The sequence below is a fragment of the Lagenorhynchus albirostris genome, chromosome 9, assembly GCF_949774975.1.
Source record: "Lagenorhynchus albirostris chromosome 9, mLagAlb1.1, whole genome shotgun sequence".
Classification (NCBI taxonomy): Eukaryota; Metazoa; Chordata; class Mammalia; order Artiodactyla; family Delphinidae; genus Lagenorhynchus; species Lagenorhynchus albirostris.
Window position 1 is genome coordinate 52,932,740 of NC_083103.1, and position 14,265 is coordinate 52,947,004.

The following is a 14,265-nucleotide window of genomic DNA, read 5'->3' on the forward strand; positions in this document are numbered from 1 at the left end:
AAAGATATTAAAAAAGAAGAACTCTACAAAAAAACCCCACAACTAACCAACAAAACAAACAAAAAAAAGCCAGTTCCGTTCCTTCCTTTGTCATGATGAAGATGCTCTGTAACACTGAATCTTTAAAGTTAATACTTCTCTTCAAAATAGCAGAGGGCTTGCTTCTTGTGCTACCTGAACCTTAACAATCTCAATCACTTTAGATGAAAATCCTTATGAAATGTCTAAATGCCTGCAGGTCATAAATAAGCAAGATGTACTGAACACAACCGGATGTCACCATGGGGACTTGTGTTGGGATACATGATGTGTAAGAGAGTCTTGGTGGGTTTGGTGTGAATGGCTATTGGTCCTTACCCTAAATGATCCCTATTTGGTGTTTTTTGAGTCAGTGTGTCAGTTTGCTTCTTCATAGCAATCTCTCTCCTGGTTTCTAGCCATATCTGATCTGTTATAGGACTGGAGAGTAGATGGTGACAGTGTTCAAAACAGGGTAAAATAAATGTCGCTGCTGATGTAGGCCACAGGGTCCATCCTGTTTGCTGAGTGCAAGACATCCAATACATAAGCTCTGTGGCTCTGAGGTCTTCATCAGTCTCCCCTGATCTGGGGCCATGAGAAGCTGTGCTGTGGGAAAGGAAGAGCCAGTGTACGAATATCTGTGGAGTGAGGCTCTCCAGCACCCTCTCTCATCCTCATGGTAACTCCCTCCTCCAGGGCTCAGACACGAGTGCCACAAACAACGGGCCACAGGGGACGGTAGAGAGAGCTCAGGCTGCCAAGGAGACACACGAATTCTAGCCCTAGCTCTGCCTCTAGGTAGATGCTGAGCAGGCCCCTCCCCTCTCTGAGCCTTAGTTTCCTCATCTGTCAAAAAAAGAATTGACCAGACAATGCCCTTATAATGCCCTTCAGGCTCTGAGGTTCTCTGAGTTGATAAAGCTGGTTTGGTAACACTGAGCCATATCCTGGTCATTTGAGCTCCTGAGGGGCACTGGCTCATGTGTGAGCAGACTGACCACAGTTTCTTAAGAGATCCTCCCGAAGCTTTAGACTTGCCTTTCCAGTGCAGTTGGACCTACTTCTAAATGCCCCACCAATTCAAACTCAGCATCCCTAGAACCAAATCATCTTGTCTCCCCTGCCAAGTTGTCTACTCATCTTGGATTCCCTCACTGCTCCATTGCACTCATTCATTCATTCATTTATTCATTCGTTTATAAAACATTTACTGAGTGCTTAAGGTCTGCCTGGCAGGATGAACTCAAGGTGTGGGAGAGGGAGGGACTGGAGTTTACTCCAGGACAATAAGATAGGCTCCATGAAGGAGGAGGGAGTGGGGAGCACAGGGGAGGAGCTCCTGCACCAGCCCGGGAGTTGGGGGGCGGGTTCTGGAAGGAGTCATGGAGATTGACAGGGAGCCGGCCGAACGTGGCGGGGCGGGTGTCCAGGCAAAATGGGGGGCATACAAAGAGGCTCACGAGAGGCCCGGCCCCCCAGGAGGACCTGTGGGCAGCTCGGGCGGCTGGGTTGAAGCTTGGTGGGGAAGGACAGGAGAGGCTGGGCAGGTCATGAAGGTCCTGCCAGCCACGTCAAGGGGAAGGTCTGGACTCTAACAAGAAGTTGCCAGATGAGTTCAAGCCATGGATGCGTGTGGCCAGATTCTTCTTGGGGAAGAGAACTTTGGTAGCAGTGTGAATGGGGACAGAGGGGGAGGGGTGGAGTGGGAGGCCAGAAGGGATGTGCAGTGAGCCGGGAGGAAAGCGGAGACCTGAACCAGGATCGTGGCAGTGGGGACGGAACACGGCACTGAGTCGAGGGAAATGGGCGGGACTCGAACATGGCTGAGCTGAGGGAGGCCAGGCTTGGAGAGATATTTGGGTTTGTGGGTGGGGACACTACCCCCTGAGCCGTGGAACCTGGGAAGAGAGGGGATTTGGGAGGAGGGCTGAGACCCTCCTGATTCTGTTAATGGCGGCCACCTACTCGGCTTCAAGGCTGCCTTTGGAGCCTCTCCTCCCTCCTCCTCCTCCCCCCATTCGCCTCTGTAGCCTCAACCAGTTACCATGACCCGACTTCTGAGCCATTTCGGCTCTACACACAGGCCCAGTGCTGGCCCGGGCTGCCTCTGGGGCTCGGGCCCCATTACCTGCCTGAGGCGCCAGGACTCCCTTCCTTCCTCCCACCCTCGGGCCCTGATACTTGGCCTGCATCTCCCAGTAGCCAAAGCAGCAACAACCTGGCTCCCAAAATATGATGGCAGAAACCCGGATTCTCTGCTCCCACCCCTGCCTGCCTGCCTGCTTGCAGAATGAGGGCTGAGATAGGTATACACTGGCCCCAAGCACTGATTCTGGGTCATTTCTCCCAGGCCAGCTTCTGCAGCTTTCTCTCTCTCTCTCTGCAGCGGCCCCTGTGGGCTGGTAAGTGTCTCTCTGTGAGCATTAACCATGGGACGTGTCCTTGTGGGGACAGCTTGGTCACCCTGGTCTTGAACGACTTTGGTACATCATCTTCACGTGGGATGTGTTAATGAGTCCCATAATAAGTTCACTGTACTTATAACAGGCTGTTAGGTTTAAACCCAAATTCTATTACCTAGAACTTTCTTTGAACTCTCCACAAAACCTTCCCCAGCCACATGGAGCAATTAATCATATGTCATAAAAAAATTATGTACCATTCATTAGTCACCTCTTATAAAGCTGGAAGGTTGTTTTTCTTTTGTATATTCTCTATAATCCTTACAACAACTCTGAAAGGAAGCAGTATTATTTCCCTTTTATGAAAGAGGGTCACCAAGGCTCAGAGAGGTTAAGTGGCTTGCATAAGGCCACACAGCTGGCAAACAGCAGAGCTGATTCTCAGCCCAGGTCAGTCGGGCTCCACAGCCCACATCCTTCCCACTGCACTCGGACAATGTGCTGGAGCTGCAGCGTGCTGGCGGCCCTCACTGGAGGTGCTTGTGCAGGCTGTGGCCTGCTGTCTGCAATGCTGTGGACAGTTTATATGACAGACTGCACAGAGAATACCTGAGCTCCCCCAGCCCTGAGATGCTCCTCCCAGAGCAGTATGGGCCACACTCTCAGGTCAGTCATGTCCAGTTCCTTTTGCCACGAGTTCATGGTCCCCTGTAACCATCAATTCCCCTTTCTGTGCAACCAGATTTCAGCTTGATCATTCATTCATTCATCTGTTTGGCATTTGCCAAACTCCAGCCATGGCTATGGCACGTGGCCCACAGAGAGGAGGAAGCCAAGGTTGAGGTCTCTACAGTTTAGTGAGTCAGGGTCTGTCCATGTGTGACCCTAAGAAAAGGCAGAATGAAGCAAATGGAACAGAGCTCAGAAGGATAGAGGGGAAAGGATGCTTTATTCTGAGGGGTGAAGTGGGGAAGGGGGCACTGAAGGATGCAGATAGAGAAGTGTGTGGGGGGAATCAGGCAGCAGTGAGGTATTTGGGGCAGGTTCACAGAGTGGCTGAACCACTCAGGGAGCGGGAGGGTGGGGCTCTTGGAGGGATGGCATGGTGACCGGGCAGGCAGGAGCTAGAAGCAGGCTGTACAGAGCCTGGAATGCCATGCCTGGATGCTAGTGGGAGGCCTGGGGAGCCGCTGAACACTTCTGAGCGAGGCAGCACTATTCCTATTCCTCCACTGATGGTGTCCTCCTCCTCTCAGACTGTCCCAATTTTAGTTATTCTCCAAGGCCCAGCTCAGGGCTCTCCTCTTCCAGGAAGCCCTCCTGGATTACTCAGCCCAAAGTCTCCCAGCTCTTGGCTCCTGGACCCTCTACTGTAGTGTCCAACTTTGTGGTTACCTAGCAGTTTCACATTCTTTAATTCTTTCACGAGTCCGTTTGTCTCTCTCGAGGGATAACATATACAACAGAAAATTCATGACAGAACTCTCCTTCAAGTCCAATCTCATTTGCGTGGCTGCAGAGGGATATTCTTTAACTTACCCTGTATCAGACTACAGGTTAGGGGCCTGGCTGGGCGAGGACCTCAGTCCTCAGTCCCGCCAGAACCCTTCCCTCTCCCGGGCCATCATTGAGAGCCACACTCCATATCTTTCCTACATTCCTCTCAGGATTGAAGGGTTTGGCATTCAGTAGGCATTTACTAGAAACAGCTGTTATTTGATTTCCTTTCTGGTCAGCAACTGGCCCTCCTCCTGAGCCCTTCCTGCCTGCCTAGATGGTGCAGAGCTTGCTCCTTGGAAGCAAGAGAACATCTTATGCTTCTATCCGGTGCCCATCATGCTGAAATGATGATGGTCTCACAAACTTGTCTCCTGCCTTAGCCAGAGGCCATTCTCACCAGGAACTGAGCTCTGTTTATCTGTGTTTCCCTGCTGCCCTAAATAGCATAGAGCAAAACATCCAAGAAACATTTGGAGAATCAAAGAAAATCAAGGGTTCTGTTCTACTACAGAGACTTGTGAAGGCTGCACACACGTGGGGCTTCTATTACTGCTTAAACCACGCCCCTAAAACCCATGAGCCGCAAGTCTTAAGTTCTTGTCGGGAAGAGTTTCCCTCATGAAAGTAAACATGCCAAGTCACCCAAGCTTCCACAGAATCCATCCTCCCTAGATGGACAGGAGGCACCTAGCGCCCCTGCTGAGCGAAGCTGCCTCAGGTGGGAAAGGGGCTGGCTGGGGGCCGTGGAGAATCAGGACAGGGAAGGAGAGGAAAACTTAACAAACACTTGCCCAACACCTACTTGTTAAAAGGCTGAGCCCTTTAAGAATCTAACCCTACTTTAGCCTTTGAACACCCTGTGTGGTCACTGTTATTCACCCCATGCTGTGTGTGAGGAACTGAGCACGGGGGTGGGGTGGGGGTGGGGGGGTGGGGGGGTTGGGGGGGGAACGAAGGGACGCCAAGCCAAGCCAGTACAAGCCAGTATGTAGTCAGGCAGTTACTGGACCGCAGTCTGCCTGACTCAAAGGCCTCGTTCTGTCTGCTTCTCCACACTTGGGGGTGGGTGCGTAACCCACCTCAAGCTCATAGCGACTTTGGATCCTGGCAGCAAACACAAAAAAGCACTGCCCTTCAGCCTGTCTGGTACACACCACGGTGAGGCTCTGGGCAAACTGGGAGGCTCCACATCTGCAGGCTGCTGCACTGGCCTCCCAGAGCTATTCCTTGTGCCAAGGCTTCTCCTGTATCCGGATGTAAGGAAGTCATGGGGATTGGATGGTCCAACCACATTGCCAAGGCCTCACTGTCCCCTAGAAGGACCCCATCACTTGAGGCTTAGGGCATCACGGATGTCCTAATAATCCCTGCAGGGGCAGAGAATGGCTTTGGGGCTGTGATGTCCCTCTGTGGGTGAGTGAACTGCACAGAGAAGTGGCCCCACTGCTATGTTCGGGTCTGGGCATAAGGACTCCTTACAGGACTCTGCTGATGGCCCCTGTGTGCTGGAGAAACCTATGGAGGGGAGCCTGGGCCGGTGTGAGCCGTCTCAGTGTGTGGGGACTTGGTGGACAAGATGTTCCTGGGCTGCTCCCTCGGGACCTTCAAATCACAGCACAGTCACGCTTAGAGCAGCTGCTGAAGTAGAGCTTTTGGATTGTGCTGACCAGGCAGAGTTTCTAAAGGAGTCAACAAATGCTCTACCTTCACCTCCTCCTGTGCAGCCCCTGTGCCCACCTCACCTGGGCCCTCAACGCCTCCTCTCCCTGGACCACAGCATCAGGATCCTGGCCCCCATCTCCTCACTTGGACCCACCCAAGACATGCTGCGGGATCAATCTGCTCGGCTGTGAGCGCACTCTCCCCTGTGGGAACACCTTAGCGGTTCCCAGTGTCCTGAAGGACAAAGTCCCAGCTAAGGTCCCTTCTAGCTGCCACGTGTCACGATTCCTTAGGATGATAGGCAAAGCCCTGGGACTTGGCCCCAGGTGACCACTCCAGCCTCATTTCTCTACCTTCATCAGTCATCCGCATCATCAGTGAGTGAGTGTTTTCTGCGTGCCAGGTTCTCTGACTGCACTGTCTTATGCTGTCCTCACAACGACACTGTGCCACGGGTACCATCACCGACTCTGCCCAGGAGGACTCCACGCTGCCCTTCCCCAGACACAGACTGCACTTTCCTGCTGTGCGGTTCCCCTTCCTGGCACGCTACTCCCTCCACGCCTCCAGTTGCTGAAGCATTACATGACCTTGCGTGCCAGGATCCAGTGCTCTCCCCTCCAGGGAGTCCCCAGGCCCACTGCTGAATCAGGCCTTCCTCCTCTGACCTTCATCTCTTGGTAGCACTCACTGTCTTCCAGCTTGTCCTAGGCCACCTGTGTAGATATCTTCCTTCCCTCCCAGACTGTGCCCTTGTTGAAGGTCAGGACTGTCTTTCTGCATCTGTGTAATCCTCACTGTGCCCTGGACATGGATTCAGAATGCAGCCTCCACCTCAGCCCTGTGAACAGCTAAACAGGAAGTCCCTGGGCTGCCCCAGCCAGGGAGGGGGCATAAAGTTGCTACACGAGCATCTTATGGCCTATATACCACTTCTCACAGTATGTCCACAAATTCCTTGACATTCTTCCCTTAGATGGAGTTTAATCCCCCACCCCTTGAATGTGATTGGACTTAGTGACTTGCTTCCAATAAACAGAATAAGGTGGAAGTGATGGTATGTAGCTCCCGAGACTGCACCACAAAGCCATTGTAGCCTCGTCCTTGCTCTCCCTCTCTTGGATCACTCAGCCTGGGGACAGCATGCTGCCACATCACGAGGACACTCAAACAGCCCCTAGGGAGAGGTCCATGGGGCAAGGAACCGAGCCTCCTGCTAAAAGCCATATGAGTGAGCCGTCCTGGAAGTGGACCCTCAGCCCCAGGCAAGCGTTCAGGGGACCTCACGAGAGACCCTGAGCTAGAACTCCCCAGTTAAGCGGTTCCTGGATTGCTGGCCCTCAGAAGCTGTCTGAGATCATTAACGTTTGTTGGCCTAAGCTGCTAAGTTGTGGAGTAATCTGTTACATAGCAATCAATTCTAACACAGACCCCGATCAGAAATTACTCTTCCCATTGAAAGCAGTTTTAAAAACCCAGGGTTCAGGTCAGCAAGGCAGAGAGCACTGGTGTGAGCAGAGCCCAGGAAGTTCAAGTTCCCAGCAGAGCTGTGGCATCAGGTGAATAGAGACGGTCATGCTCCGGTGGTAAGAACCTGAGGGGGAACATTTTGCAGCCTTCACTAGAGGTAGCAAAGCCTCCTATGCAGCAAAGCTGGTTGAGAAATACATGCCTGGGGGCCTGGTCACAAGCAGAAACAAAGAAACTCAGGCCCTCACAGGAGAAAATGATGCCTCAGTGCACACAGCACATGACAGGGCTCAGGGAAGCACAGGCCGAGGGCAGGGAGGTGGGAACAAGCATCGAACCTGGGTCAGAAGAGAGTCGGTGGTTCCCTGGCAAGAACACAGGCTCTGGAATAAAATAAACCTGGGTGCCGTCTTGGCTCTAACCCTCCAGTCAGTCCCTCACTTGCTCTGAACTTTAGTGAGCTCATTTGGAAAGGATTTGCTCAAGGCCTGTTTCACAGGATTGATGTGGGGTTAAATGAGAATGTATTAGTAGCAGAAGACCTGAACGTCAGAATTACCAAGTCTTTGGTGGATAACTGTATCATAATGTATTTGGTTTTCATTACAGAGTCACGTGCTCAAGAAAAATGATTGAACATCTTCTTCATCGCAGTCACGAGGCTGGAGATGCGGTGTGAAAGCCAGATGCTGCCCCAGCCTCACTGACCTCGCAGTTAGTGGGAAGGTCTAAACAATTACACAGACATCAAATATCTGTCCAGCTACTTCTCTGACCACTGCAGTCAACGGTTTGGTGCCCAGTGTGGACAAAATTTGGACACAAGCTTCCAGTGGCAGGTTCATTTCTGAATGCATTTCATGTTAGACTTGAACAAAGTAGCGTTCAATGAATGCCTGATTAATTGAATCTCCAATACTGAGGGCCCACTGTAAGCAGATGTTCACTCCTTAAGGCCTTGTCGCACTTAAGCACATTTTTTTGCAGTGACTCAAGGGGAGATATTGAAAGAGCAGTTACAGAGGGAGAGACTGAAGACGGGAGAGAGCTGGGTGATTGATGAAGCCAGGTCCCAGAAGAGGAAGGGGGGAGGCATCAGGAGAATGCAGAGAGGGTTTGGCCTTGGAGAGACGGTGTTGTAAAAGAAGAGAACAGAGGCTGGTCCTTCATTTCTCATTTGGAAAAGCCTGACATTTACAAGAAACAATGAAACAGAAGTATAGAAGGACAATTTTACTGCTGTGAAGGATATCTACATGTGTTAATTAGTACAAATCTCCTCTTGACAGAAGTGGAGTCTTAGAATAATAGATTATTGCCAACTACGATCATATATAAATTCTACTTCTCTGCCCATAAGCCCCAGATTTATTTATTATGTGTCTAAGTCCTTGGGAAAGATACTTCTTTCCCCATTCTCTTGACAACGAAATTTTCAACAACATTCCTCAACTGCTTTATGAAGGAAGAAAACCACCCTTTTAAATCTTAATGGTTTAAAATCTTCCTGTAGATTTTCATCAGTAATTTATGTTGCCATGGAAACATTGTCTTTGTTCAAAAATCCTGTCCACACTTGTTATATTGAAGTGTTCTAGAAGAAGGGAAGCAGGCTCCTTATTGAACTCAGGTTGGAAGCAGTCAGCGAATGCTGTCGGTTGCCAAGCTATTGTCAGGAGTTGGTTAAAGGAAGTAGGATTTGTAGATTAAGAAGAAAAGAACATCCCTGGGCCTGGTGGGTGGCAGGGGGCTTAGAGAGGCTTCTCTCTCCTTCTAGGGGGAGTGGATGATTGCTTCTTCCCGCTAGAGATGACTGGGTCAAGAGAGGAGTTTTATGATCTATGCATGTATATGTACTGCACGCATCTTGCAGCTTCTTTTGTGTGAAAGGGAATCTTATAAAGAATGCCAACATTCTAATCATTTAGGATTGCTCTTCTTATCCATTAAAACCCAATAAACACATGCACACCATGTGTGAGTTTTTTTTGAAATGAGGAAAGCACACACTGGGCAAAAAACTTGTCAGTATATAAAGTTTGAAGCTTATTGAATGTGAACGGAGAACAATAGGAAAAGCATCCTCCTTTCCCCTCCATGGAAAGATCTAGCATGGGCATCAGTTGGCAATGACAAGTGTCGGGACGTGGGTTCCCCTCATTAGGTAAATGGCTCATTCTGCAGCTAACTGCTGTCTCAGTCTGTCACGGGCTGCATGGGGCTCACAGGCCCCCGTGCACCTGGGAAACAGCGCCTCACACAGAGAAAGCCATGTGCACGATATATATGAGTATGATATATATGAATTATGAGTACAGATAGTTAAAAATGAAAACTGCTCAAAGTAGGAGTCAGTTTGATTCTACACAAATTAATTTAGGTTGCAGTGTCTAGCAGGCACTACGCTAGGAACTGTCGGGAAGAAAAAGGGTCCAAAATAAGAAACCTACAGTTGGCAGAGGTGGAGGATAAGAGTGGGGGAACGTGGTAGTTAAAGTAAGTGCACATACAAATACACCTCACGTAGAAAAGAGTAAGAGCTAGATGAGAGGTTATAAGAAAATTACAGTTCCCCTTCCTTGCTTGCTAGCCCCCACTTTCGCATTATTGTCCGCGTTTATTATTCGCAGGAATGTGGGATGTGCTACAAGACCATAGTTATCTGGTTGAGGCCACTCTCTTCTGGATGGCTGGGTTCCCAAGGACCTGTGTCCGTTACTTGCAGAAAAATGGTTCCTAAGACAGGAAATGGGAACCCTGAGAGTTGCCCTGAAAGGAGGGAAAGACTGCTGCCTCCTTCTGGGTAAACCTAGAATTCTGGGAGGACACTCCTATGAGATGATCTATAAAAAGTGCCAAGGACATTGTATGATACATCCAGTGAAGTGCTCAATAAATCCAGGTTTCCTCATTCTTTGCTCTGTGTATAAGAGGGACTTGATGAATATTTTTTTAACAAATAAAGCTGGTGCTAAAGATAATATCATTTTATGACTTCTTGAGACCTATGCTAAGTTACTCTTTAAAGTGTAGCTCCATTCCAAGGAAATACTAGGAACAACTTCATGTCATTAAACTTGACAATATAGATGAAATGGACAAATTGTTAGAAAGATGCCAATCACAAAAGCTGACTCAAAAAAGAAATAGAAAATCTGAATAAATGTATATCAAGTAAAGAAACTGAATTAGTCACTTAAAATCTTTCCACAAAGAAAATCCAGCCCCTGGTGGTCTTCTATCAAGCATTAGAATTAAAATTCATATTGTTGAATTCTATCAAACACTAAGGAAAAAATAAACACCCGGCCTAGGGCTTCCCTGGTGGTGCAGTGGTTGGGAGTCCGCCTGCCGATGCAGGGGACGCGGGTTCGTGCCCCGGTCCGGGAAGATCTCACATGCCGCGGAGCGGCTAGGCCCGTGAGCCATGGCCGCTGAGCCTGCGCGTCCGGAGCCTGTGCTCCACAATGGGAGAGGCCATAACAGTGAGAGGCCCACGTACCGCAAAAAAATAAACAAACAAACAAAAAACACCCAGCCTAACAATCTCTTTTCAAAATAGAGGACGAGAGAACACTTCCTAACTCATTTTAAGATGGGTAAAATCTCGTATTACCCTGATACCAAGCCAGTCAAACACGTTTTAAGAAAACTACAGGCCAATATGACTCATGAATATAGATATTAAAACCCTTAACAAAAGATTAGCAAATCAAATCCAGCAACATATAAGAAGATTTAACAAGTGAAGCTTATCCTAGGAATGCAAGCTTGGTTTAAGATACAAAAAAAAAAAAAAAGAAAAATTAATGTAATATGCCATTGTCATAGAATAAAGAACAGAAACCATATGATCATCTTAATAGATATAGAAAAAATGTTGGACAAAATCTAACACCTTTTCATGATTAAAAAAATCTCAGTAAACTAGGAATAGAAGGGAACTTCCTCAACCTAATCGAGGACATCTACCAAAACCCTACAACTACCATCATACTCTATGGTGAAAGACTTAATGCTTTCCCCTTAAGATCAGGAATAAGGCAAGGATGTCCACTGTTATCACTTTTATTCAACATTGTAGTGGAGGCCACAGCCAGTATAATAAAGCAAGATAAAGAAATTAAAGGCATATAGATTAGAAAAGAAGAGTAAAACTGTCATTATTTGCATATAACATGATCTTGCATTTAGAAACTCATCAGGAATCTACAAAAAGTTCTAGAACAAATGAGTGAGTTTAGCAAGGTTACTGGATACACAATGAATATACAAAAATTAATTATATTTCTATAGACTAGTCTCAAGCAACAAGAAAATAAAAAATTTAAAAATCCATTCACAACAGCATCAGAAAGAATAAAATGCTGTGGAATAAGTTTAACAAAAGAAGTGCAATGCCTGAACACTGAAAACTACATAATATTGCTGAGAGAAATTGAAAACCTAAACAAATGAAGTCATATACAATGTTTATAAACTGGAGGATTTAATATTGCTCAGATGGCAAATCTAGAAATGGATCTATAAATTTCAAAGCAAATATTATCAAGATCCCAGCAGGAGTTTTTGTAGAAAATGACAAGCTGATTTTAAAGTTTATATAGAAATACAGGAGATATAGGATTGATAAAAATTTTTTGAGAAAGATAAAGTCTGAGTAGTTATATTTCCTTATTTTAAAACTTATTATGAGGCTATAGTAATCAAGTATGTTACTGGCATAAAAATAGACACATAGATATATGAACAAAATAGAGAGTTCAGAAATTGATCTTTGTATACGGTAGTGTGTTGAAGCTGGCCTATCCTGGCTTACAGAGCTGACTGTCAAATTTTCAGCAATCTGGTGAGCTGACTGTTAAACTATTGGTAGCTTGAAATGAGCCATGTAAGAGTATTCATACCAGGAAATTGGCCAACACTACAAATTAAGCCGCTTCTTTTTCCCAGAGAGTTAGTTGTTAAACATTTACCATCATATCATTGCTCACATATATGGTCAATTTATTTTTGACAAAGGTGCTAAGGTAATTCAATAGAGGAAAGGATAGTCTTTTCAACAAATGGTGCTGGGAAAACTGGATATCCATATGGAAAGAGAATTAATCTCAACCACTAACTTACACCACACACAAAAATTAATTAGAAATGTACTATAGACCTAAACTAAATTAAACCTGAAAATGATACTTCATAAAGAAGACATGGAAGAAAATCTTTGTGACCTTGGAGTAGGCCAAGATTTCTCAGATATGACACAAAAAGCAAAAACAATAAAATTTTAAAAATGATAAATTCAATTCACCAAAAATAACACTTTTAGTCTTCAAAAGATACCATTAAGGCAAGGAAAAGACAAATCATAGTCTAAAAGAAAATATTTGCAAAACATATACCTGATAAAAATTTGTATCCAGAATATATAAAGATCTCTTAAAACTCAATAATAAAAGACAATCAACCCAATTTTAAAATGGGAAAACTACTGATAGACACTTTACTAAAGAAGATATGCAAATGGCAAATAAGTACATGAAAAGATGGTCAACACCACATTTTAAGGGGAAATACAAATTAAAACCACAATGAAATACCACCACACTCACTAAAATGGCTAAAATAAAGATCACTGACTACACTAAATGTTGGCAAGAACGTGGAGCAACTGGATCTCTCATACATTGCTGATGGGAATGTAAAATGGTACAGCTACTTTGGAAAAAACATTGTTTTTAAATTAACCATACACTTACAACATGTCTCAGCTATTCTATCCCTAAGTACCAAGAAGAAATGAACATATACATCTACAAACAATTGATACACAAATGTTAATAACAGTATTATTCATGGTAGCCAAAAAGCTAGAAACAACCCAAATATTCATCAACCAATAAATGAATAAAGAAAATGGTAAATCCACACAACGGAATAACACTCAGCAATAATAAGGAATGAACTAACATGGGTGAATCTCAAAAGTATCATGCTAAATGAAATAGCCAGACAGAAGATATGACATATATGATTTTGTTTATATGAAATTGATAGAAAAGGCAAATTATAGAAACAGAAAGATCAATGGTTGCCTAGGCCCGGGAGTGGGAGGGAGGATTGATGGTAAATGAGCGGGACAGATGACAATATTCTAATACCATCTTTCAGGGATGGTTGCCCCGATGCATAAATTTACTAAATCTCATCAAACTGTACTTAAAAGGGGTTAATTTTATGCTATGTAAACTATAACTCAATAAAGCTGTTAAAACATCCAGCTGTCTTGTCTTCTTTCCTGACATCCCTCCCCTTGCAGGGAGCTGACCCCTGCCTCCTTTAGTGCCCTGGGACTTCTCTGCACCAGCTTCTTTGTCTGGTTGCTCACACGGCATTCTTGGCTGTTTCCAAGCCCATCTGGGAGGCCTGGGAGGACAGCCAGGGCTTCCAAGCCCTCTCTGTGTCCCAGGTGCCTGGTTTGGAGGCTGGAACGTTTGACCATCCGCCCAGTTAGTGTTGCTGAACATGTAAATAAACACCCTTGTCTTTACTTTTTTAATTGTAAAAGTAACACGTAGCAGTTACAATTAGTTGTCTACTATTCTTTTTCCTATTAATTGGTATGAATCTCTATAAGTATTAGAGATAAAAATAAGACATAATATTTCTTTGCCACTGTGTTTCCCAGCTTGTCCTTTGCCTACCTCTCTATGGCTCTATCTATGTCTATGCAAATCCCAGCTTACATAACAGTGACCTACCATGGCCCCCTGTTTGGACTAGAGCCCTGCTCTAGGGGCCTCAGGGTGTTTAGACAAGTCCATGATGAGAGACCCCACTGTTCCGCAGCAGTCTCCTGAGCATCACTGGAAAGCTGTGTACATAAGGCCTGAGGAGGGACAAGAGTCAGCGTGACTTCCTCACTTGTGGCTACATCCATATATAAGCTTTAAATTTGCACATGGCCTATTCTATCAATCTTTTCCTTTATCCTTTCACTCTTGAGGTTAAAAACCCTTCTCTATGCCATAATCATATAAATATTTACCTAGAGTTTCTTCTTTATGTATTTATTTTTTACCTTTAAATCTTGGGATTCCATTGGGAATATATTACTATTTTCATGTAGACGGCCAAAACAGAGGAAGAATCACAGTACCCACTATTGTCAAGGATGTGGGGAAAGTGTAGCCTGATCCAGTGCAGCAGGGCA

At 45.9% G+C, this 14,265-nt stretch overlaps 1 protein-coding gene across 1 annotated transcript in view; it reads right to left on the bottom strand.

The window, feature by feature from the left end:
* The window catches only part of MAP6 (microtubule associated protein 6), an 88,428-nt gene that overhangs the window by 30,346 nt on the left and 43,817 nt on the right, over positions 1-14,265 (bottom strand). The gene's annotated exons all lie outside the window — the stretch shown is intronic.